Source organism: Pongo abelii, chromosome 10, assembly GCF_028885655.2.
Source record: "Pongo abelii isolate AG06213 chromosome 10, NHGRI_mPonAbe1-v2.0_pri, whole genome shotgun sequence".
In the NCBI taxonomy this organism is placed as follows: Eukaryota; Metazoa; Chordata; class Mammalia; order Primates; family Hominidae; genus Pongo; species Pongo abelii.
Window position 1 is genome coordinate 92,326,638 of NC_071995.2, and position 23,817 is coordinate 92,350,454.

The following is a 23,817-nucleotide window of genomic DNA, read 5'->3' on the forward strand; positions in this document are numbered from 1 at the left end:
TCAATTTTTCTTTTTCTTTATGTTTTCGAGCCAGTCCTCAGAGCCTGTTTCCTCAACTGCCCTTTTCTCCTATGCAGTACATCGAGCTGTTCAGTGAAAAAGAACAGTGTTTTGTGGTATAAATAAATAAAAATAAAAATAAACAGCTAACTAACATAGGAAACCCTCCTTCTCCTTCCCCAACAAGTTGCCTGAAGAAATACGTATTAGCAAGACTGCTGGAAATCCACATTTGTTACATGAAATTAGGACATTAAAACCGTATCCCGCTGCTTAGTGCCCAGACCTTGTACCCCATGCAGCAGCCTGCGTGTCGGCCATGGAACAATGTGTAGCAAATGCCTTGGTGATGACATATCTGTCAGAGGGAAAGAAGGAGGGCATGGATTATCATAATGCGGCATAGAGCTCATTTCCTTCTGAAATTACCCAGAGATGCTTGGTTGGGCAAAGTACAGCAAGTCCCTGAAGGGGGCTGTAATTTCTCAGGCCTGTTGAAGGAAAAGAAGAACAATATGTGTGTGAGTTGCCACGTCTTTAGACGTTGACAGTGGCAGCAGGCTGGTAATGAGCAGATTAGGTTTTTCAATATGTTTCTTTGCCTCGGGAAATTTAACAGGTAACCTTTTTCTTTCAGTGGCTGAAAATGTCAGTTACCATGAGCCAGGTGTAGTTGGCCTTTTTAAAAAAACAAGAGAGGTGGCCGGGCGCAGTGGCTCATGCCTGTAATCCCAGCACTTTGGGAGGCTGAGATGGGCGGATCACAAGGTCAGGAGTTCGAGACCAGCCTGGCCAATATGGTGAAACCTGTCTCTACTAAAAATACAAAAAATTAGCTGGGCGTGGTGGCGCATGCCTGTAGTCCCAGCTACTTAGGAGGCTGAGGCAGGAGAATCACTTGAACCCAGGGGGCGGAGGTTGCAGTGAGCTGAGACTGTGCCACTACTCTGGCCTAGGCGACAGAGCGAGACTCCATCTCAAAACAAACAAACAAAAACAGGTGGACTGACACGTGGTCAGTCTTTGTTCTTCTGGTGGCTTGAACATTAACAAAGTGTTCTGTACCCACTTAAGCTTCTCATCTGCACATCAGTGGTCTTCAAACTTTTTTTGTTATATACCATTGAAAGAATGTTTTAAAAACTATGTACCATCTCACTTTTTAAATCTGACATCTAAATGTTTCCATCATTTTAAAAATAAGGAGTAGAAGACATTACATGTTTCATAAGGTAAAGATTGATTGTGTGTGGAATAAATATTTTGTGACATGATTTGATAAACTAGGTTTTAATGACCTTATTGAATAGCATGTTAAATTGGAAGGAAATCAGTAAAAAGCTTATATGTAGACTTTATCCAGCACGTCTTGAAAGATCTGATGACTTCAGAAAACATTGTGGTTATTTAAAAATAATCCACATCACTTATGTGTACTACTTTGTCCTGAACTCAGAACTACCCAGGACTGTCCAACCCTACTCTTACGGACTTGCTTGCAGGACAGGGGGAGACAGAAAGCGCAAAGGCTTCCCCCAACCAGTATTTGGAATCATTTAGGGTAGCACACCATATTAAGATTTGAGATATGAGTGGTGTGACTTTCTTTTGTAGAGTGGGAGAAAGAATATTGCTGATGCCCAAAGGCTCTCAGGCAGTTTCAGAAATTAATACATACGGAAATTGAGGATGTAGAAACTCATTTTTGTGAAACTGTCCCTGCTCTAGTACCTTTGGGAAGTCCATTTGAAGACTGCTGGAATAGATCATGGACTCAATAAATACCTTTTCATAGGAGCACAGAGGGATGAACAAGGCAGACTGAAGGAGAGAATAGGAATGCTCCCCATGTCAGGTATGTGGAGGGTGCACCAAGGCTCATTCTGGGTGCACCTCCAACAGAAGAGGTGGAGGAGCTTCTCCTGAAGTAGCAAACTCAGATTACTCATGGCCTCAGCCCCCTTAATTCTTTCAAGCTGCTGGATCAAGAACAAGGCAGCCAGCCCTCCAGCTGATGACCAGAGACATTTATTGTCTACCATGTGCTAGGCACTGTCCTAGGTACCAGAGACACCCTGGTAATCAAGACAAAGTTCCACATTTGTGAAGCTGGGGATCGGGGAGGTGGAGAGACAGAGAAAATAAACAAATCTATGAGAATTTATGAGAGGTAGAGATAAATGCTATGATGCAGATCACCTGAGTGATATGACTGGCATGGCACCTCCAGCTTGGCTGATCAGAAGTGGCTTCTCAAAGGAAGTAGCAGCTAAGCTGAGACCTAAAGCCATCCACATAAAAACCAGTGAGTACATCCATCAGTCAGCAAGTATTTATCGGGTGCCTGCTATGTGCTAGGCACTGTTTAGGTACTTGGTTTACATTGGAAAACAGGCCTGGGGATCTTACATTCTAACTGGGTGAGAAGGGGGGCTGACAGGCAGTAAGCATTATGAATAAGTAAATTACCTGGTATGTTAGAAGATGGTAAGTGTTATGCAAAAAAAAAAAAAAAAAAGGTATAGAGCAGGCTAAGGAACAGAGGTAGCATGGGGGTAGTGTGTGATTTTAATTAGGGTGGGTGGGGAGGGCCCCATTCAGTGGGTGTCCTGGGAGTGAAGACTTGAATGAGGTGGAGGAGTGAGCTGTGTAGAAGGAGCTGTGTGAAGGGAGAGCTCAGGCTTTTGCTCTAGCTCTCCCTCACACAGCCTGTTCTCATGCTGCTAATAAAGACATACCTGAGACTGGCTAATTTATAAAGGAGAGGTTTAATTGACTCACAGTTCCACATGGCTGGGGAGGCCTCACAATCATGGCAGAAGACGAATGAGGAACAAAGTCATGTTTTAAATGCTGGCAGGCAAGGAGAGCCTGTGCAGGGGAACTCCCATTTATAAAACCATCAGATCTTGCGAGACTTATTCACTACCATAAGAACAGTATGGGGGAAACCACCCCCATGATTCGGTGATCTCCACCGTGGGGATTATTACAATTCAAGGTGAGATTTGGGTAGGGACACAACAACACCACATCAGTTCTCATTTTATTATCCCATGAGAACATCCAGCTCCCCTTTACTGCAGCACTGTGCCCACCCAGTTTCTCAAGGAAGCCAATGAGACTAGCAGACGTTGTCAGGTCACAGTATTTTGGAGTGCTCTGCATTGCCTCTTATCAGTCCAGCTCTTTGTGGCTTCAGTTGATACATTTCAGTCCCCAATCAGCTCTGAGTGAGCCAATGCCATTGAGTAGCTGCATGCACTGAGTACTGCATTGCTTGCCCAGGTCACCTCTGAAGATCCCCTGCCTTCCTCAGACTGATCATGTTCCTAGGAGGTCGGGGAAAGTAGACCACAGTGGCTTATCTCAAGCATAGAATCTTTGTGAAGGCTTCTTTTTATTATAAACATTTTTGTGAAATTTGACTTCTTTTTTTCTTTTTTTTGAGATTGAGTTTCACTCTTGTTGCTCAGGCTGGAGCGCAATGGCGCCATCTTGGCTCACTTCAGCCTCCTTCTCCCAGGTTCAAGCGATTCTCCTGCCTCAGCCTTCTGAGTAGCTGGGATTACAGGCACATACCACCACACCCAGATAATTTTGTATTTTTAATGGAAACGGAGTTTCACCATGTTGACCAGGCTGGTCTCAAACTCCTGACCTCAGGTGATCCACCTGCCTTGCTCTCCCAAAGTGCTGGGATTACAGGTGTGAGCCACTGTGCCCAGCCTGAATTTTGACTTCTATCCACAATATATTCATATGTGTTTTAATATAAAATGTTTATCATTTAAATGGACTTTCCGGGAAAATACACCAGGTTTATTCTTTTGCTGTGCATATAGTTGTGCTCAGAGAATAGTTCTGCCTCAGTTTGAGGAACATGGGTGTTCTGGGAGAAATCCTGGATTGGGGGTAGAGATATGGGGTTTTGGCCCCATCTTTGCCATAAATTAGCTGTGTGACCTTGGGCAGATCATTTAAACCCATTGGTCTCCATTTTCTTTGATGTGAATTGGGTGGCAGTGACTGATCAGATTAGATCACAAAATCCCTTCCTTCTGTCATGCTGTAATGACAGAGTCTTGAATGCCAGGACCATGCCTCCCCAGTGCCTGAGTGGTTGTGCTTCCTAGACCCCAAGGTCCAGTGTGTGCCAGTATGGCCTTACCCTCTTTACTGCCTCATAGTCACAGTAAGGACTTTTCTTTATAATTGAATGAACACGGAATGAATGGGCATCTTGGCATAGCTGGTTAACACATTATTCTTGTTTCCCTTTTCTACATATAGAAAATGTGAACTAAATCCATAGCCCTCCCTTGGTGGATAAAGACATGGGCATAATAGTTCCATGAATTTAGCCTCTTTTCGTGTTCAACAGTCTCATCCCTTCCCCTCAACTTGTGTTCTACTTGATAGAAATCTAACCACTTCTACAAGTGGCAGCTAAAGAATTAGTCTTATATAACCTTCTCGCTCAACAACTGAAAAGTTGTACAAACCTTTTAAAGAATTTACCATCAGCAAGGTCTGTGCTTCTAGGCTTGTCCAAATTGCTGTATAAAGTACACTCTCTAAATTAACCAGACCGTATTAACCCTGAAAACAAGACTCACTCTTCTTAAGCTATGTCTCCAGACTGTACCAAATTGTACTTTCTCTTGAAGTAGGACATTCTGTGCCCTGTTTGAAAGCTGGTGTGACTAATGTAGCTGGAATTGCTGATGAGAGAAGACAGGAAGAGAAAGAACCGATGGGCCTTAAGAATAGGGAATTTCGGCTGGGCACGGTGGCTCACGCCTGTAATCCCAGCACTTTGGGAGACCGAGGCAGGCGGATCACCTGAGGTCGGGAGTTCGAGACCAGCCTGACCAACGTGGAGAAACCCCATCTCACTAAAAATATAAAAAAATTAGCTGGGCATGGTGGCGCTTGCCTGTAATCTCAGCTACTTGGGAGGCTGAGGCAGGAGAATCGCTTGAACCCTGGAGGCAGAGGTTCCGGTGAGCCAAGATTGTACCATTGCACTCCAGCCTGGGCAACAAGAGCGAAACTCAGTCTCAAAAAAAAAAAAAAAAAAAAAAAAAGAATAGGGAATTTCACTAGGCCCTTTGCAGAATGCAGTATGGCTGATGTGTGTATTATGACATGGTAAATATTACTCCCAGCCTCCTTGTGAAATGGGCTCCATGTCATGCCTCAAGGCCCTACTAAGTCATTGCTAGGTCTGAGCCTCAAGCCCAGCCCCAACAGTAGGCTCAACCTGGCCTTCCCTCTCAGCACTATCACTGCCTGTCTTTCAACCTATGCTATACATTGTGACAATCAGTTAACTGAGGTACAAGTGTATTTGGATTTATGCCAGACTGAGAATGAGAAATATTCAGATCACACTTGGAAAATGCAATGCAAAACTCCCTTGTCTTGAGCTAAAAATCTAGACGCATTTCCAAGTGACTAAGCCCCTTAGTTTATAGGTATGAACCTGTGATAACTTATCTTTAGTTATTTCTGGCTTAAGGGGATGTCAGTGACTTTTTCCCTTAGCCCCCCTCCTGGAATAGCTGGCTGCTGGTGGTCTAGTTTTTTGAAAGAATCCCTGAATTCTGAAGCCTCATGCTGGGGCTTTGGGTTAGCGTTTGCATTACTGAGTGTGGTTTCATGGCATGATAATGCAAAGTTTAATAAGAGCAGGCTGTCTTTGCCTACAGCTAGAGTTGCATTGAGGCATGACTACTTCTAGTGCCTGCTCTGTGCCAGATTCACAGTGCCTTACAGCCCCTCCCCAGAACTGGAGCAGAGGAGGAAGAAAAAAGTGACTCTGGTTCAGGGGAAGGAGTAAAGTTTCAAGGCTGTGTGATAGAACATTTCCCTGATGCTTGGCTTTAGACTCAGGATGGGGACGTTAATACATTCAGCAGAGGCTGGCTACCTATACTGGCACCACTGAAGGACTCTGCCCTGGCTCACTGCTGGGTTTGCTTGGTGATGCAGTGTAGTGTAGCAGGATGATCACCAGCTTTAAAGCCAGATCAACCCAAATTTGAATCCCAGCATTAGTCCTCACTCTGCTTTGAGACGTTGGGCAAGTGATTTAATCTCTTGAAATCTCAGTTTGTTCATCTGAGTAACAGGTGGTAAAATACATACATTGAAAGGCTGCTAAAAGATTAAGCAATGAGAAGGCAAAATGGTACAGCAACTTTGGGAGACAGTTTGGCAGTTTCTTATACAACTAAACATACTCTTACCATATGATCCAGCAATCCATCTCCTTGGTTTTTACCCAAAAGAATTGAAAACTTACGTCCACACAAAAACCTGCGCACACAAATGTTTGTAGCAGCTTTATTCATAATTGCCAAAACTGGGAAGCAACCAAGATGCCCTTCAGTAACTGAGTGGATAAACTGTGGTATGTCCATCTGTATCTTTTATTCAGTGATAAAAGAAATGAGCTATCAAGCCATGAAAAGACATGGAGGAACATTAAATACATATTGATAAGTGAAAGAAGCCAGTCCAGAAGGCAGTATACTGTATGACATCTGGAAAAGGCAAAACTATAGAGTAAAAAAGATCAGTGATTGCCAAGCCTTCAGGGAAGGGAGTAAGGGATGAGTTGATGAAGCATAGGGGACTTTTAGGGCAGTGAAACTGTTCTATAGTATCTAGAATACTATATTACTATATCAATCATAGAATGATACTAGAGAACATACTGTAATGATGGACACATGACATTGTGTATTTGACAAACCCTTCTTTGTGTTGTACACAAAGAAGGAACCCTAATGTCAACTATGGACTTTAGTTAATAAGTCTTCTAAAAAGCTTAAACAAGGCAATGTATATAAACTAACTGACTAACTGGCATAAATAAATAGTGGACTTCAAAAAAAATTCATAATCCTAGCACTTTGGGAGGCCGAGGTGGGTGGATCAACTGAGGTCAGAAGTTCAAGACCAGCCTGGCCAACTTGGCAAAACCCCATCTCTTGGAGGCTGCAGTGAGTTATGATCACGCCACTGCACTCCAGCCTGGGCGACATAGCGAGACCCTGTCTCAAAAAAGAAAAACAAAAAGACAATACTCTGTGTTGGGCAACTTTTGAAAGGGGGCCCTCAACTCCCTGCTAGTGGGAGTATAATTCAGTTTAATCTTTTTGGATGACATTTGGACAAATGTATCAACATTTTATATAACATACCATTTGATCTGGAGTGCAAAGGTGTGTGTAGAGGGCATTCATTGAAATTGCCACATTATTTTTAGTAGCCAATAAATTGCAATCTAACCTAAAAAAAAAAAAAAAAAAAAACAAAAAACAAAAAAAACAAACCCCATCTCTACTAAAAAAATGCAAAAAAAAAAAAAAAAATTGTATTCTAAGTTCCAGGAATGTCATTTAGACATAGTTTCTTTTGGGGCTAGATGTATCAATTTTCATTAAAGGTGGTATTATTATTTAAAAATCCAGCTGGTTACTAAATGAGAATTAGCTACCCTTTATAACCAGGGATTGTTTCAAAGAAATGTAGTTATTTTCTCCCCTGTGGCCTATCTTGTGCAAAGTTAGTAATAGTTTGTTGCCAAATCCAAGGAAAGCAAACTCTGGCTCAGGCATGAGTTTTATTTTTCTCACCATGATTTACAACTGGTGTAAAATTTAGGTCTGGACTTGGTTAGTTATAATGCGATTGCAATATACTGCATCTTGAGTTGATTTTGCCATATCCTGTATTGTTACATAAAATGCTAACTTTAATTGAGAATTGCCCCAATAGAATATCCTTATTTGTCCTGCATGAAGTTTCTCCTCTTTTTTATCAATTTTTTGTATGGTTCAAATCAGTGCAGGAAGAAAAGGCAGGAAATATAAATTTAAGTGATATGTGTTATATCATAAAAGAATTGTATCACAAAGCATTAAGACAATGCACAGAAAACCTTGCCAATAGCTGATAGAGCAGAAGGGATTGTATAAATAAATAAGAACTAACACCTATTTTGTAACTGGAAATTGCATTGTCAGAGTCCCTTTCCTTTTATCACTAGATGCTAAGAATCTAGCCATGTAAAAACTCCCAAAACATCCAAATTCAAAAAAACTGGAATCTAACGTGGTAATGCAGTTGTCAAGAACACACAATGGTCTTTGGACTTTTACAAAGCACTGAAAACTAAATGTTGCATTTGTGCCCTTATCTTCCACAACTTCTTTCTTGGCAGCTTTTCTTGGCTCACTTCAGACACACAGAATTTCAAGTAATCAGGGAAAGTTAGGACAGAAACTTCCTCTCTCTTTCCATGGCCTTTCCTTTTTCCTTTATGGATCTGTGCTCCTATGCTTTCTCTCACGTTCACATTATATGTGTCAGTTGGAGAAATCTTGATGCCCAGTTTCATTTGTTTCTTCTGTCCCACCTGTAACTATTTTAGGTTGAGTTCTCTGGCTCATGTGTCAGAGTGTGTATGACAAATTATCTCAAAGCCCAGAGGGCCTCGGTGGTCCAAGTCCCAGCAACAAGGGACACCTACTGTCATGACATGGGCTTGACCTGGGTTCTGTGGACATTAAGGAACCACTGTCCTGAGAGGGGGGTATGGAGCTAAGCTAGGAGAGGAGGCAGGATGAGCTTAGAGCTGCCAAGGAAACGGAAAGAGTCTATAGGCTTTAAAAAAAAGGAGAGAAAGAAAGAAGAATAAAAGATGTTTCTGGAGACTCTGAGAATAGTTAAGAGTCCAGGGCCAGCCAGAATCACCCTTTCCCCCAGCTACCGAGAGTGCCACAGAACAGAAATTGACTTGGAGGATATTGCTCCTAGACCAAAAGCCCAAATTAAGGGGTATAGGCAGTTCAGGGCAAGCGAGGGCAGTAGAGATGGTTATCCGAGTCCAGTGGCCATGAGAGGTTTCTCAGCTGCCTGCCAATTCTCTGCTGGGGCAATGCCAGCCATAAAGTACAAGCCATGCTTTGGTGTGGGCTGTAGACATATTGTTTTCCCATAACTACTGTCATTCAAACAGGATCTAGTTTCTTGGCATGAGCAAATTGTTCCCGCTGAATACACACACTATGTCTGCTATGGGGCAAGGCAAAGCGAATCCTCCAAGGAACTGGATGGATTTTTCATTCCGAGATAAGCAGTTTTTTTGTGGGGGCAGGGGAGATGGAGAGGAGCCAGCTTCACTCTCTGTTCATGCGAGTTTTGAATGAAATGAGTAAAGTTCATGTTCCCCCCAGAGTACACAAGGTTCAAGTGGGATTACCCAGTGGGAATCCAGCCCGATTGTAATTTAACTTGTTCGAGGGATCTAAATATTTAATCTGCCTTCATCACGAATCCTAGAATCCTATGTAAGCAGCAAAGGCCGAGGCTCTGAAAGTAAACACTGCAGTTAGAATCAGAAGTGTTGCAACTAGCACAACTGCTGCTATGACGTCCTACAAACTTTGGAGAGTGCCAGAGGAAGCTAGCCTGAGAGCACAGAACTGGCAGTCACGAGGCCTGTGTTCTCCAGCTTCGCCTGCCACCAACTCTCTGAGCCTCCAGGCCTCCTTTGTCAAGTAAGGACACAAGCAAAGCATCTCAGAAGACAAGTCATTTTCTTTTTTTTTTTTTTTTTCTACAGTGGCTGGACTAATTTACATTTTTTTTTTTTTTTAAGTATTTATTGATCATTCTTGGGTGTTTCTCGGGGAGGGGGATATGGCAGGGTCATAGGATAATAGTGGAGAGAAGGTCAGGAGATAAACACATGAACAAAGGTCTCTGGTTTTCCTAGGCAGAGGTCCCTGCGGCCTTCTGCAGTGTTTGTGTCCCTGGGTACTTGAGATTAGGGAGTGGTGATGACTCTTAAAGAGCATGCTGCCTTCAAGCATCTGTTTAACAAAGCACATCTTGCACCGCCGTTAATCCATTTAACCCTGAGTTGACACAGCACATGTTTCAGAGAGCATGGGGCTGGGGGAAAGGCCATAGATCAACAGCATCCCAAGGCAGAAGAATTTCTCCTAGTCAGAACAAAATGGAGTCTCCTATGCCCACCTCTTTCTACACAGACACAGCAACAATCTGATCTCTCCTTCCTTTCCCCACACTTCCCCCACCTTCTTTTCAACATAACCGCCATCCTCCTCATGGCCCGCTCCCGATGGTCGCTGTCTCTTCGGAGCTGTTGGGTACACCTCCCAGACAGGGCAGCCGGGCAGAGGCGCTCCTCACTTCCCAGACGGGGCGGCCGGGCAGAGGCGCTCCTCACTTCCCAGACGGGGCGGCCGGGCAGAGGCGCTCCTCACTTCCCAGACGGGCGGCCGGGCAGAGACGCTCCTCACTTCCTCCCAGACGGGGCGGCTGGGCAGAGGCGCTCCTCACTTCCTCCCAGACGGGGCAGCAGCCAGGCAGAGACGCTCCTCACTTCCCAGATGGGGCGGCCGGGCAGAGGTGCTCCTCACTTCCCAGATGGGGCGGCTGGGCAGAGGCGCTCCTCACTTCCTCCCAGGCGGGGAGGCAGCCGGGCAGAGGCGCTCCTCACCTCCCAGACGGGGCGGCCGGGCAGAGGCGCTCCTCACTTCCCAGATGGGGCGGCCGGGCAGAGGCGCTCCTCACCTCCTCCCAGACGGGGCGGCCGGGCAGAGGCGCTCCTCATCTCCCAGACGGGGCGGCCGGGTATAGGCGCTCCTCACCTCCCAGGCGGGGCAGCCGGGCAGAGGCGCTCCTCACTTCCCAGATGGGGCGGCCGGGTAGAGGCGCTCCTCACCTCCCAGGCGGGGCCGCCGGGCAGAGGCGCTCCTCACCTCCCAGACGGGGCAGCCGGGCAGAGGCTCTCCTCACATCCCAGACGATGGGCGGCCGGGCAGAGGCTCTCCTCACTTCCCATACGGGGCGGCCGGGCAGAGGGGCTCCTCACTTCCTCCCAGGCGGGGAGGCAGCCGGGCAGAGGCGCTCCTCACCTCCCAGACGGGGCGGCCGGGCAGAGGCGCTCCTCACTTCCCAGATGGGGCGGCCGGGCAGAGGCGCTCCTCACCTCCTCCCAGACGGGGCGGCCGGGCAGAGGCGCTCCTCATCTCCCAGACGGGGCGGCCGGGTATAGGCGCTCCTCACCTCCCAGGCGGGGCAGCCGGGCAGAGGCGCTCCTCACTTCCCAGATGGGGCGGCCGGGTAGAGGCGCTCCTCACCTCCCAGGCGGGGCCGCCGGGCAGAGGCGCTCCTCACCTCCCAGACGGGGCAGCCGGGCAGAGGCTCTCCTCACATCCCAGACGATGGGCGGCCGGGCAGAGGCTCTCCTCACTTCCCATACGGGGCGGCCGGGCAGAGGGGCTCCTCACATCCCAGACGATGGGCGGCCAGGCAGAGACGCTCCTCACTTCCTATACGGGATGGCGGCCGGGCAGAGGCTCTCCTCACTTCCCATACGGGGCGGCCGGGCAGAGGGGCTCCTCACATCCCAGACGATGGGCGGCCAGGCAGAGACGCTCCTCACTTCCTAGACGGGGTGGCGGTGGGGCAGAGGCTGTAATCTTAGCACTTTAGGAGGCCAAGGCAGGCGGCTGGGAGCTGGAGGCTGTAGCGAGCCAAGATCACGCCACTGCACTCCAGCCCGAGCAACATTGAGCACTGAGTGAGCGAGACTCTGTCTGCAATCCCAGCACCTCGGGAGGCCGAGGCGGGCAGATCACTCGAGGCCAGGAGCTGGATACCAGCCCCGTCAACACGGCGAAACCCCGTCTCCACCAAAAATACAAAGACCAGTCAGGCGTGGCGGCGCGCGCCTGCAATCCCAGGCACTCGGCAGGAGGAGGCAGGAGAATCACAGGAGCCCGAGGCAGGGAGGTTGCAGCGAGCCGAGATCACGGCAGTACAGTCCAGCTTTGGCAACAGAGGGAGACCGAAAAAAGAAGGAGAGGGAGACTGAAGAAAGAGGAGGGAGGGGGAGGGGGAGGACAAGTCATTTTCATAACTGGAAATGAGACAGAGCCAACAGGGATGCGTGAAACCAGCCACATAAATTGTGAAACCTACGTGATCATGTATATGTACAATGTTTTCTTTAAAAAATTACCATTCCTAGATCTAATATCAATTTTTTGTATGATTTTGCCCCACATTTTGCTCAAATTATGCAGTGTTTGAAAGAGATTCTCTGCAAAGGTTGGAATCACCCCCTTGGGTCCTGGTAGCAATCTGTGAAGGTAGCTTTTTAGATGTCACAATGATTGGGGGTGGGGTGCTGGTGACATTGGATGGGCAGGTGCAGAACTGCTAAACAATGCTCCGGGCAATCCCACAAAGCGACCACCTGGCCCATATCTAGCATGACTTTCATGTCCCGCCAGACATTCAAGGAATCCAACTATGTTTTCTATATAAACATATAGTATTTTTCACATCTGAAAATATGCACTGAATTTTCCAGGAGTGTGTATAAATAGAGGTAAGATTGTACTTTATTTTGCTCAGAACTTTACCAAGAGTTATTAATAATCTCCAAAAAATCAAATTATAACAAACACTAATGATGTTTGAGTCACTAAGCAACACACTTATATCTGTCTGCATTGTGATATCACATTCGTGATTATTCTACAGGTACAAGAATCTGAGCCTCCCTTGTCCTTTAGAGCAATCAAGCAGAGTATCCACATACTGAAATACACAACATTTTCTGTAAGCTATTTTCTTTTTCATTTCTCCTTTGTATTACAGTTTTCATGTTATATTAATTTAAAAACATGGGCAGGTTATATGATCTATGGATTTTATACCAGATTAGCAGAGTACTGTAAAATGTTTGTTATAAAAAGTGTGTTTTATCTGATTGGGTTGAAAACTACTGGGCCAGGTAATCCTAAAGTCTCTTAGCTTTTAAATTTTGTGAGCCTGTGAGATTATTTAGCCAAATGCCTTCATTTCTACTGGTGAGTAAACTGAAGCCCATTAAGTCTTTCATGCATTGTATTGCATTCAGAAATTGCTGTGATCATTGGGAGCGGGAATGAAACAACCAAGCAAAAGAATATGATTTTAGTTTATTCTCTCCTTTCTTTTCCAGGGTTACAAAGGCCCAGGAATAGCTAGTTAGCTTGCCCTGGTGTCACTGCTCACTCCTGTGAAGACTAAGGATAAACCATGAGGACAGTAGCGGTAATGGTGAAACAGAAAGAACACAGAAAGCTGATTCTAGAGTAGGGCTATCTAACAGAAATATCATGCAAGCCACCAATTGGAGCCACATATGTGGTTTACATTTGGAAGTAGCTACATTTTAAAAAGTAAAAAGAATATGTAACATTAATTTGAATGATTTATTTAACCCAGTATATTCAAAGTATTATTATTTCAACATGAAAGGAATAGATTATTGTTTTTTAAAGGCTTAATTTTTTTTATTTATTTACTTATTTACTTATTTTTTGAGATGGAGTCTTGCTCTGTCGCCCAGGCTGGAGTGCAGTGGTGTGATCTCAGCTCACTGCAACCTCCGCCTCTGGGGTTCAAGCAATTCTCCTGCCTCAGCCTCCCAAGTAGCTGGGATTACAGGAGTGTGCCATGATGCCTGGCTAAATTTTTTTTTTTTTTGTATTTTTGGTAGAGACAGGGTTTCACCATGTTTGTCAGGCTGGTCTCAAAATCCTGACCTCAAGTCATCTGCCTGCCTCAGCCTCCCAAAGTGCTGGGATTACAGGCGTGAGCCACCATACCCTGCCAGAAAACAATTATTAATGAGATATTTTATGCTTCTTTTATACTAAGCCTTCAAAATCTGGTGTGCACTTCACATTTAGAGCACACTTCAATTCAGACACAGGTCATTTCAAGTGCTCAGTAGCCACACATGTCTAGTGGCTGCCATACTGGGTAGTGCAGCTCTAGTGCAATGGCTTTCAGCAGTTCTTCTGCTTCTACCCAGTTCACCTGTCTAGGCAGGAGACTTCCCATCCCTGTAGAATGACAATGGATGGGGAACGGGGGTGCAGCAAGTGGAGTTTACCATCACCTACTCCCTGCACTCGTCTGTGCACTAGAGTCATAGGCTTTAAAAATGTGAGACGGTTTCTGCTAAGACTTACTTGCAAGGTTATGCGACGATGTAGCAGGGTTCAAGCCTTGGAAGAGATAACTAGTGATCTGAAATCAGAGGTCTGGATTTGGAGAAGTGGTTGCTTGCCAGGAATTAGAGGGCTTGGTCCTGTAGAACTTTTACTGAATAATTTTACAAATATACTATTTTTAAAGTAATACCTTTTTTTTTTCTCATTGCATCTTAATCTCGTTTGGCTCATTCATGGTGCACAAATATAAAAGGTATTAGACCAGATGATTGTTTAAGTCTCTCCTTGTCACTGTCACTGTCTCCTAATTTGGAAGGAGGTCCGTCAGAGACTCAGATCTGGTCCTTCAAGAGATTGTGACTTCCGGCCAGGTCTCTCCCCAACTGGCTCTGAGGTTTTTGAAGTGTGTTTTCAATGCTCAAGAGCTGTCTATGTTCAGCTGTGTGTGTGCTTGTGTTGTGGAGTCGGGGTCGGGACAGGGAACGTGGAGCTTAACCAGGCAAAGTGCTTTACATCTATGACTCTGTTGAATCAGTGGAACAACCATTTGAGGTCGATGCTGTCATTATTCTCATTTTCCACAAAAGGAAACAGAGGCAACAGAGGTTAAGCAACTCCTCCAAGGTCACAGTGGCTGTCGCCATTTCATTCTTTATGGTTGGTGGACTGAATTTTCTTTCTTGGTGGAAACCTGCCTGCCCCTTCTTAGTCATCCTTCTTTTCCTCTTTTTCATGACATCTTTTTCCCTTTTCTTCCCCTACTCCTCGACCACAAACATGCATCAGATGAGAAGCACCTCATCAAAAAGCAGGCTGGGGGCTTCGGATCCATTCTCAGTGGCCCTTAGACTTCTCAACTGGTTTTGCATTTGATGGCTCACATTCCTTCTTCAGGAAGCTCAGGCTGGGAATGCGTGACACTCTCCTCTCACTTGGTCATTCTACAGCCAGTCAGGGATCCTGTTGGCCTGCCTTCTCTTGGGGACCCAGAATGTGGGAGCTGTTGCTACTACTGTTGCAGCCTTAACCTGTCATAGGAAGAAAAGCTGCTTTCCAAGACCAGAGGAAGGCTGCTGTCCATGCAGCGGTGGCTTGTGGATGGGCAGGGCCCCGCCAGGGTCCCCCCCTCCAGGTCTGGTCCTCAGCTTCGCAAACCAAGGGATTCCCGAACCCAGAGCAGATCAGGCTCGGAAAAGAGATGGGAGAAACAGATTCATGAACCGGTGTATAAATCAGAACACCTGTTTATTAATGGGTTAAGAGAAAAATTCCTCCTACAAGGACACGAACATGCATGCTTGCAGGTCAGCATATTTTTCTCTCTGTAGAAAACCTTGTGTGAAGAGCCAGACTATTATCTGAGGGTTATTTAATGTACTTGGAAACAGAGCTAGGAGAGTTAGATTATTGCTGAAAATCTAAGTATTTATATTTGAAGAAGTGTGATACAAAAAGGTACCTAGTGAAAAGGCGCCCTCTCCTTCACACCTCCCCACTCCCCACTCCCTAGCCCCTTCCCAGGGGCAACCCTTAGGACCAATGTCTTCTGTAAGTTCAGTTGCCTGAGGCCTCCATTTCCTTGGCAGGGGTGGAGCTGCTGTGCAGGCCAGGTGACCTGTGTCTTCTGGTTAGGCTCCCTTCCTAGACGGGTTTTGTCTTGACATACTAGCGGGTGGGAGGTGGGGAGGAACATAAGCCGAGGGAGTGATAGAGGCCACTTGGCAGAGGAGGCATGCAGGGGTTTATGAGTTAGAAATATCTGCAGAGGGGGCAAGGGGCGGGGCGAGGAGTGACCCAGTGACAACAGAAAGGAGTGTCCCCAGACCCCTGGCAGGGAGCAGACAGTGGCTGTTCTCTGACACTTATCAGCCCCTAAGGAACAGGACAGGAAGGAAAACCACAGGGTGAGAGAACTGGGGAGACTCTGTCCCTGAAAAATCCTCCCAAAGAGACAGAGCATGATCCAAAACCTCGTGAGAGGCGGCTTGGCCCCACAGCATCTGTGCCATAGCATAGGTCAGTCCTGTCATAGAGTGCAACCAGGTCAGGTGCCTTCCAGCTTCAATGCCATGATCTAGAGACCGCACTGGCGAGGATCTGCAGCAAGAAAGAACAATTAGCCAATTCATTATGTTGACATTTCTAGCTACAAGGCCAGTATTTTACAAAATAAGGCCTTTTCCCTTAATTAAGGTTGTGACAGATAAAAGTATATTCCCAGCTGACTCATGTCACCCATGTGGGCAGGCCTATTATCCCTACTTGGCCCGCCCTGTCCGCCTATGAGGGCTGGCTCTGTCTGCGTACTCTTGGCAGCTTTATAAAGGATTCAGAAGGAATAAACACAGGGCCTGGTTCCTGCCCTTCATCCAGAAGAGAAGACTCATTCATACACATGATCCAAGCCAGCAAACTTTAGTTGCTCAAGAACAGGAAAATAAGGCTAATGAAGGAGGAGAACATCTAGAAACCAGCTCAAGCAAGGAGCAGGGGTATTTAATGTGGAAGGGTGAGAACTAAAAGTAGCCTTGAATACCATTTCTGACGTTTGAAGAGGCAGCAAAGCTTAATGTGTGGTGGTTAAAGGCATGACTCAGGAGCCAGATTACTTGGTTCAAATTCTGATTAAACATCTCTGGCCTGTTCACACAAGGCAAGTTACTTCATCTCTCTGTGCCTCAGTTTCCTCATTTAAGAAAGTGAAGATAAAGAAAATTTAAAAAAAAGAAAGTGAAGATAATATGATAGCTATCCTTCAGGGCAATTGTGAGAGGTAAGCAGGCTAACACATGGTAAATACTCAGAACAATGCCTGGTAGGGCAAACACTATAGAAGTACTTGTTACTTGGTGTGCGTAAGAGGGCAGGGAGCTGACTGTGGGTTGCACCACATAAACAAAGGAGAATCAGTGAAAAATCTTCTTCAGTATATAGATTAACTGTTTCTTTTCATATTAGAGTTAGCCAACAGAAGACTTCAAAAATAATGAGCAAAGAAAACTCCAGAGTTCGAAGGGTTTGATTCTCTAACTCAAACCCATGTGGGTTCTGCAAATCTAGTCATTGACTTGACGTTTTTCGCTCTGATATCACCCAGGCATCTCATGCTTCACATGTTCAAAAGTCATCTCTGGTTCCCATGTCTACCTGCTCCTCCTTCAGTCTTTTCCATACCAGCCACCCAGTCATTCAAGGTAGAAACTGGACCATCAGCCCCCTTTGATGCTTCCCTCTGTCTTGCCCCTGTATTTAATCAGTCACAAACAGATGTCCATTCTACCTCCTCAGTATCTTTGGAGCCTGTCTTTTTTTTCTTCCACAGCCACTGCCTCCATTCGAGTTCAAGAATCATCAGCATCCCTCCCCTGTAGGAACTTTCTAGCTTGCCATCTTGTTTTACCCCTGCCCCATGGCTAGAAAACCTGCAGGGCACCTTGATATAGAAAAAGTGTGCTCCCCAAGGTCAGGAGATAGAGACCTTCCTGGCTAACACGGTGAAACCCCATCTCTACTAAAAAAGAAAAAATACAAAAAATTAGCTGGGCACAGTGGTGGGCGCCTGTAGTCCCAGCTACTTGGGAGGCTGAGGCAGGAGAATGGCATGAACTCAGAAGGTGGAGCTTGCAGTGAGCCGAGATCATACCACTGCACTCCAGCCTGGGCAACAGAGCGAGACTCTGTCTCCAAAAAAAAAAAAAAAAAGCATGCTCCCCTCTGAGAAGACGCATCACTGGGCCAGGCCTTTATGCAGCCGAGGGGCCAGATTTCCCCATTGCTTGCCACTCAGCTGGTGCTCATGTGTTTCCCACACTGGCTTGACCAAGTATAGTGGTTCTTCTTTTCAGTTCATTCTTCCCACAGCAGTCAGGATGAATTTGTGAAAATGTAAATTGGATCATGCCCCATTTCTCTCTAATATCACCCCCATGCCCAGTCCCTCTTGGTTTCCTGTTGCCCTTGAGCTCCAGATCAAATCCCAGCTCTGTCCTGTCACCTGCAGTCCCACGCTGTGTCATTTCTGGCTGCATTATCAAATGGCCATTCATCGGGAAGGAGATTTTGCTGTAAAAACATGCTCTAGAGTAGATCATAGGATGTTAGCTCTTAAAGAGAGCTTAGAAACACTGCCTAATGCAGAGGCCAAAGACTGTGCTCCTGAGGGCTGTAGCCAGCTTGCAGATACATTTTGCCTGGCTCACAGCATTTAAAAATCTTTTTAATTAGTTGACACTATTTAAAATAGAGATTTTACCTAAAATATAGACCCATGGCTACTCCTCAAAGATTAGCAGATGCGGAGACATTGGACCCTTCTTTCAGGGCGACAGTTGGCTGCTTCTGAGCTGCCACTGTCCCCTGAGATGGGGCATGCCTGCCCCAGTTCTCCCCAGCCCGCATAGCTCTGTGTTCTATACTCATTTATATTCCCTACCAGGCCCCTGTAGACATTGACATTTTCAGCTCCTAAGCTCGTTCAACCTCTTCATTTTACAGGTTTGGAAGGTGAGACCAGAGAGCTGGCACATCGGTCTCTAGGTCATGTACTGGATCATGAAACATCTAATGGCTTCTGACTCCCAGTCTCCTATTCCCTCTGTTGAACCATAGCTACCTCTCCATGGAAAATGAAAAAGAAACACACCATGTAACTTGATTAATTATCCTTCCTGCTGTGACTGCTAGCCAAAGTGCCTTTTAGTTGTTTTGCTTATATCTGTTGCCACGTGAAAATTGGAACATATGGTCTGGAGGGCCAAGATGGTATTCTAAGAATATCTCATACCCTGCATGAAACTAGACCAAAGAAGAAAGGTAGAGAAATAGAGAGGATTGAAAATGACAGGGAAAATAAAATCTGGACAGGTTTTGAGAGGGGCACAGCCTCTTCCTTGTGGTGTTGCAGGACGGTGGGGAGTCAGTTGGGTTTCCACTCTTTAAGGGATGTGAACATCAAGATGTAGACAGCAGGCCAGGCGTGGTGGCTCATGCGTGTAATCCCAGCACTTTGGGAGGCCGAGGCAGGTGGATCACTTGAGGCCAAGAGTTCGAGACCAGCCTTGCCAACATGGTGAAACCCCATCTCTACTAAAAATACAAAAATTAGCCAGGCGTGGTGGTGGGCGCCTGCAATCCTAGCTACTTGGGAGGCTGAGGCACGAGAATTGCTTGAGCCTGGGAGGCAGAGGCTGCAGTGAGCTGAGATTGCGCCACTGCACTCCAGCCTGGGTGACAGAGGAAGACTCAGTCTCAAAAAAAAAAGATGTAGACAGCAATGAGTCAGTGGCACAGAAAGAATTGAAAGGCCTTTTCTTCTTTAGGCTTGATGCCGCATCCTACCCTGCCACTCCCTTAGAATTATTGTGGACAGGCAGAGCACTGCCAAAAAGGGAAATTTGTCATTTGCCTTGGGGAACAATGGCTTTCACCAATCAAGAGGCAAAATCAACCACAGTTTCAGAGCCTGGAGTAAGATGGAAAAATCTTCCTGTTGTCTTTAGAGGAGGAGGTTACATCATTTCATATGGAAATGAGCCTTGACAACCCCCACATCCCCTGATACTGCATCCTTTTTGTACCACAGTGAATTGTTGCCATGAAGCTGAGACAAGGCTTGGCATGGGCAGCTCCAGGCATGGGCAACTGCAGACCTCATCCTTGTGGTGATCCTGGGCTCCTTCTTCATAAGCAATAGAGAAGCAGACTGTTTGGGAGGAGGAAAAAGTAGTGATGGGACAAGTTCCCAAAAAGAAGCCATGGGAGGGAGTTCAGTGTTACATGCAGTCACCTTTTGGGTTTTGTCTCTATTGGATTATTCTGTTTTTTGTTTCTCATTGGAGTCTAGAAATGTTTAATGATACTTGATGGTACTTCCTTTATCCATATAAAAGTATATCTAAGAACTTCTGCATATATTAACACTCTGTAATGATTAAGCCAATGTAATTAGAATATTGTATCAGCAAGAGAAATATTTTTCTCTAGACTTAGATAGATAAATCAAATTTTTTCTTTCAAATCTCTGTGCAGTTGCACCAAAATGGAAATCATTTTTATGATTTCATGGCTTGTCATCTCCTTACAACAGCAGACTAATGAACATGATTTATGCAAACAAAATATACTCATTTAAGAGTATGCTCACATTGGCCGGGCACGGTGGCTCACGCCTGTAATCCCGGCACTTTGGGAGGCCAAGGCAGGAGGATCACCAGGTCAGGAGTTCGAGACTAGCCTGGTCAACTTGGTGAAACCATGTCTCTACTGAAAATACAAAATTAGCCTGGCGTGGTGGCAAGTGCCTGTAATCCTAGCTACTCAGGATGCTGAGACAGGAGAATCGCTTGAACCCAGGAGGTGGAAGTTGCAGTGAGCCGAGATCATGCCATTGCATTCCAGCCTAGGAAATGAGCAAAACTCTGTCTCAAAAACAAACAAACAAACAAAAAAAAAAAAAAAGAAGAAGAAGAATATGCTAGCATTGTTGATTTGATTTATAGACTCCCAAGGGCCTGTTCCTCTGACCCTCTTAATGAATACACCAAAAGAGTGATTGATGGATTAATAACTTAGCACCATCCCCTTTCACTTCCTACCCTTAGACTAAAACAATTTTTTCAAATTACTTCTACTAATGTTGTACTTTCATTAATTGGTTGGATCAACAGGGTAGAAAGCTGTTTTCTTTTTCTTTTAAGAATTCTCTGCCACTAAGTTCTTCCAGCCTAAGAATGTTCATTCACTATAATACCTCTTCAGTTCAGGCATTTATTTACTTGAAGTGTGAATCCATTGCTGTTCTCATCGTGTCTAACTTTGTCTTTTTAGAAGTAAGGTATTTTTCCTTGCCTGTGGTTCACGCAGAAGTGGAGATAATGATTGTGTTGAGAATTCAGGGAGAGCCTACAAGTGGGTAATAGAGGTGGGAAGTGGAGTGAGGAATAGTCAGAAGAGAAAGAAGCAAGGCTATTGGAATGGAGAAGTCTAAAGAGACTGTACTAGAAGGAGCTCGCATCATTAAAACCTAGCTGCACAGGCCTGGGAAATTGCCAAATATCAGAGAGTCTACAGCTGAAGCAGCTTGGGAACCACTTCTCTCTGCAGTAAAAATGCTGAGTTGTGGAGAACACAGTGACCCAAACTGATGAAATAATGAAATACATGGTGTTTCCCCAGTCAATGGAAAGCTGCTTTTTACCGTGTTCCAAAACACTGGTTCCATTTGGTGTGTATTTTGTTTTTATTTGTAATACCCTACTTTGATGTTTCCTGGAAACTCTCCTTTGAGTCTGTGAGTTTTGGTGTAAGCTCAGTGGCAATGTTACCCTCACCTCTAGGCTGCTGTAGGACACACCCCGGTCTCATTTTCAGTGTCTCAGCATACTTTCCAATGCTTCCAGTAATGGATTGTGCAAAACACAAAACCAAAAGCAGATGGGACATATGTAGATAAGCTGTTTCATTTTTCATCCCTATAATTTCCTAGGTTTGATAGCACTTCAATTTTCTAACCATAAAAGCTGCTTCTGTGCTCTTTGGAAAACACACACACACACACACACACACACATACACACACACATACACATACACACACACTACCAGGAAGCAGGCTAAAAGAATATTACATGGGGTTTTTGTGTTGTTTTTCTTCTTTCTTTTTAAAAGAAGTACCTTGCTGCTGGAAAAGAAGTCAAAAAAATTGCTTTGAAGAGTATATTTACCAGAGTTCAGTTTACTTAGGGAACTGTTGTGTTAACACCGAAGAATACATTAGAACGCATCATTCTATGATACATTATCAGAGCTGAAGCTGAAACCTAGCCTTCTGCCGAGTGGTATTCCTGAAGCCAGTCACTCTTAGAAATGGTAATATTTATTTACCAGAACTTTAAGTGCTGATTGTGGTGTCTGCGTCTCCTGCCCAGGGGGAATGGCTCTTCTGTCCATGGAATGTGATAGCCCAGCAAGAGGTAAAAGCTGCCCCTGGACAGAGTGAAGCATGTAGAGGGAGGTGGAGTGAATTACAGCTGTCTCTTTGGACCACTCATCTTTTTTGCCAATTAAATGTTTACATTATCTTTTGGCTCAGATAGATGTCCCAAGTATGTATTCATTAATACAAGGGGCTTGTTCCAAATCGATCATGAAAATAAGTTTTTGCTGTTGGTATTTTTTGTTAAAGTACGTCTAACCCCAAAACTGTTTGATGAGGGCAGTTTCCCTCAGGCTGTAAAATGAATTAAGGGAGCACTCTTCTCTGCAGTCATTTTCTTCCCGTGTTGGTTCTAGGCTCAACCATTTAGATGTCTCTGGTATCTGCATAGTCAGGGAATTATACTTGAACTAGTCCGAAATTGCTGCCCAGTAATCCTGTTTCTCGCTCAAGAGATTTATCAACATTCATCTAACCAGAGACTTAGCAGGACATAGAGAATCATCTAGAAGAGCACTGACTCTGGAGCCAGACAGACCTGGAGCCAGACAGGCTCTGTCACTTACTAGTCTGAGTGATTTGGGGCAAGTTATTCAGCTTCTCCAAATATTAGTGACCCGTTGGGAGAAGATGATGGTGATACCTATCTTGTGGCGATGGCTTTAGGAGTAAAAGTGTTTCCTTTGTTTTCCTTTCTCCTTGTTTTAAAATGATAGGAGGGAGCACACTTATTTCAAAACTCTCTGAACTGGAAGGGGCTGTGTTAGAAACTGTTTCTAAGCTTGGAATGGAGCATGTGTCATATTTGTCATACAGTGGAGAGGGAAATGACTTCTCTTATTTCTCTTCTCTGTTATCCACCCAATAGCTAGCAGATAAAACATAGGGCTGGCTAAGCCTAGGAGAAGCACAGCAGTATTAGGCTGTGGGAACCTATTTTGCTTAACCTCTTTCTGGCAAAAGGAGGAGCCACCACCACCAAAAAAGGGCAAGCAGGATGTCCAGTACCTCTCTCCCTAACTTTTCAGACCCTTTGATGCCACAGAGGAAAACAGGCATATCGGCAACATGGCCCCTCTGCCTCCTGCTTCCATCTCTCTGATGGTTTTGTTTTCCCCATTAATACAAGCACAGTTCCTTTTAAATGAACAGAAAGTGAGACAAATACATCCCTAGAATCTGACAAGTATTTATGGAATTCTGTGCTTTTATTTTCTCTTCTACCTATAAAGTGCATGAGTGGCAGGGCTGAACTGTCTTCAGGAAAATCTGAAAGCCCGGAACTTATTAACATGCTTGACACCTGCCTCTACGAGGGACTTCTGAAGCCAGAGATATTCTTTGTAACTGAGGTCCATCTGTTGCACAGATTTTTAATTCAGATATTCTTCCTTCTCAAGCCAAGGCTGAGAGAGCAGCCAATTTTGTGGAAAGATTTCTTTAATAAGAAATGAATAAAACTATCAATGCTAAATAAAATAGACCGCTGTGAAACTTGGGTTAAATCCCACAGGGAAGAGTATGTGAGATTAACTGCATTATATAACAAGACCGCCTTTAATAGCTGGCACGATTCTTTTTGTTGTTCCAAGGGAGAAGCAGCCAAGACTAGAACCAAAGCACATGATATTATTTTAAAGTGCTGCAGCCTCTGGAATTTTTCCTCGGAGAGATGTCAGGATCCCAAGTCTTCCTGTGATTTATAGTTGTTTTAAATGTTTAATACTTTTTACATTTTCAAAGCTATATCCTCTGCTTCCAGCAGCCTAGGGGTATGTTTCTGTTGCTTTGAAAGATGATTTCCAAATGGGAAGTTTTAAAACTG

The 23,817-nt window shown here is 45.1% G+C and overlaps 1 protein-coding gene across 6 annotated transcripts in view; it reads left to right on the plus strand.

The window, feature by feature from the left end:
- The window catches only part of CRADD (CASP2 and RIPK1 domain containing adaptor with death domain), a 231,769-nt gene that overhangs the window by 127,928 nt on the left and 80,024 nt on the right, over nt 1–23,817 (plus strand). Inside the window, exons 3-5 of one of the 6 annotated variants that reach the window (XR_008511755.1) lie at nt 12,598–12,675; nt 13,061–13,280; nt 18,555–20,528. The exons of 4 other annotated variants lie outside the window; for them this stretch is intronic. The gene's annotated coding sequence lies outside the window, so the exon portion shown is untranslated. Of the gene's footprint in view, nt 1–12,597; nt 12,676–13,060; nt 13,281–18,554; nt 20,529–23,817 lie in introns of those variants that run through there. One more of the 6 variants, XR_008511756.1, reaches the window with a different exon arrangement.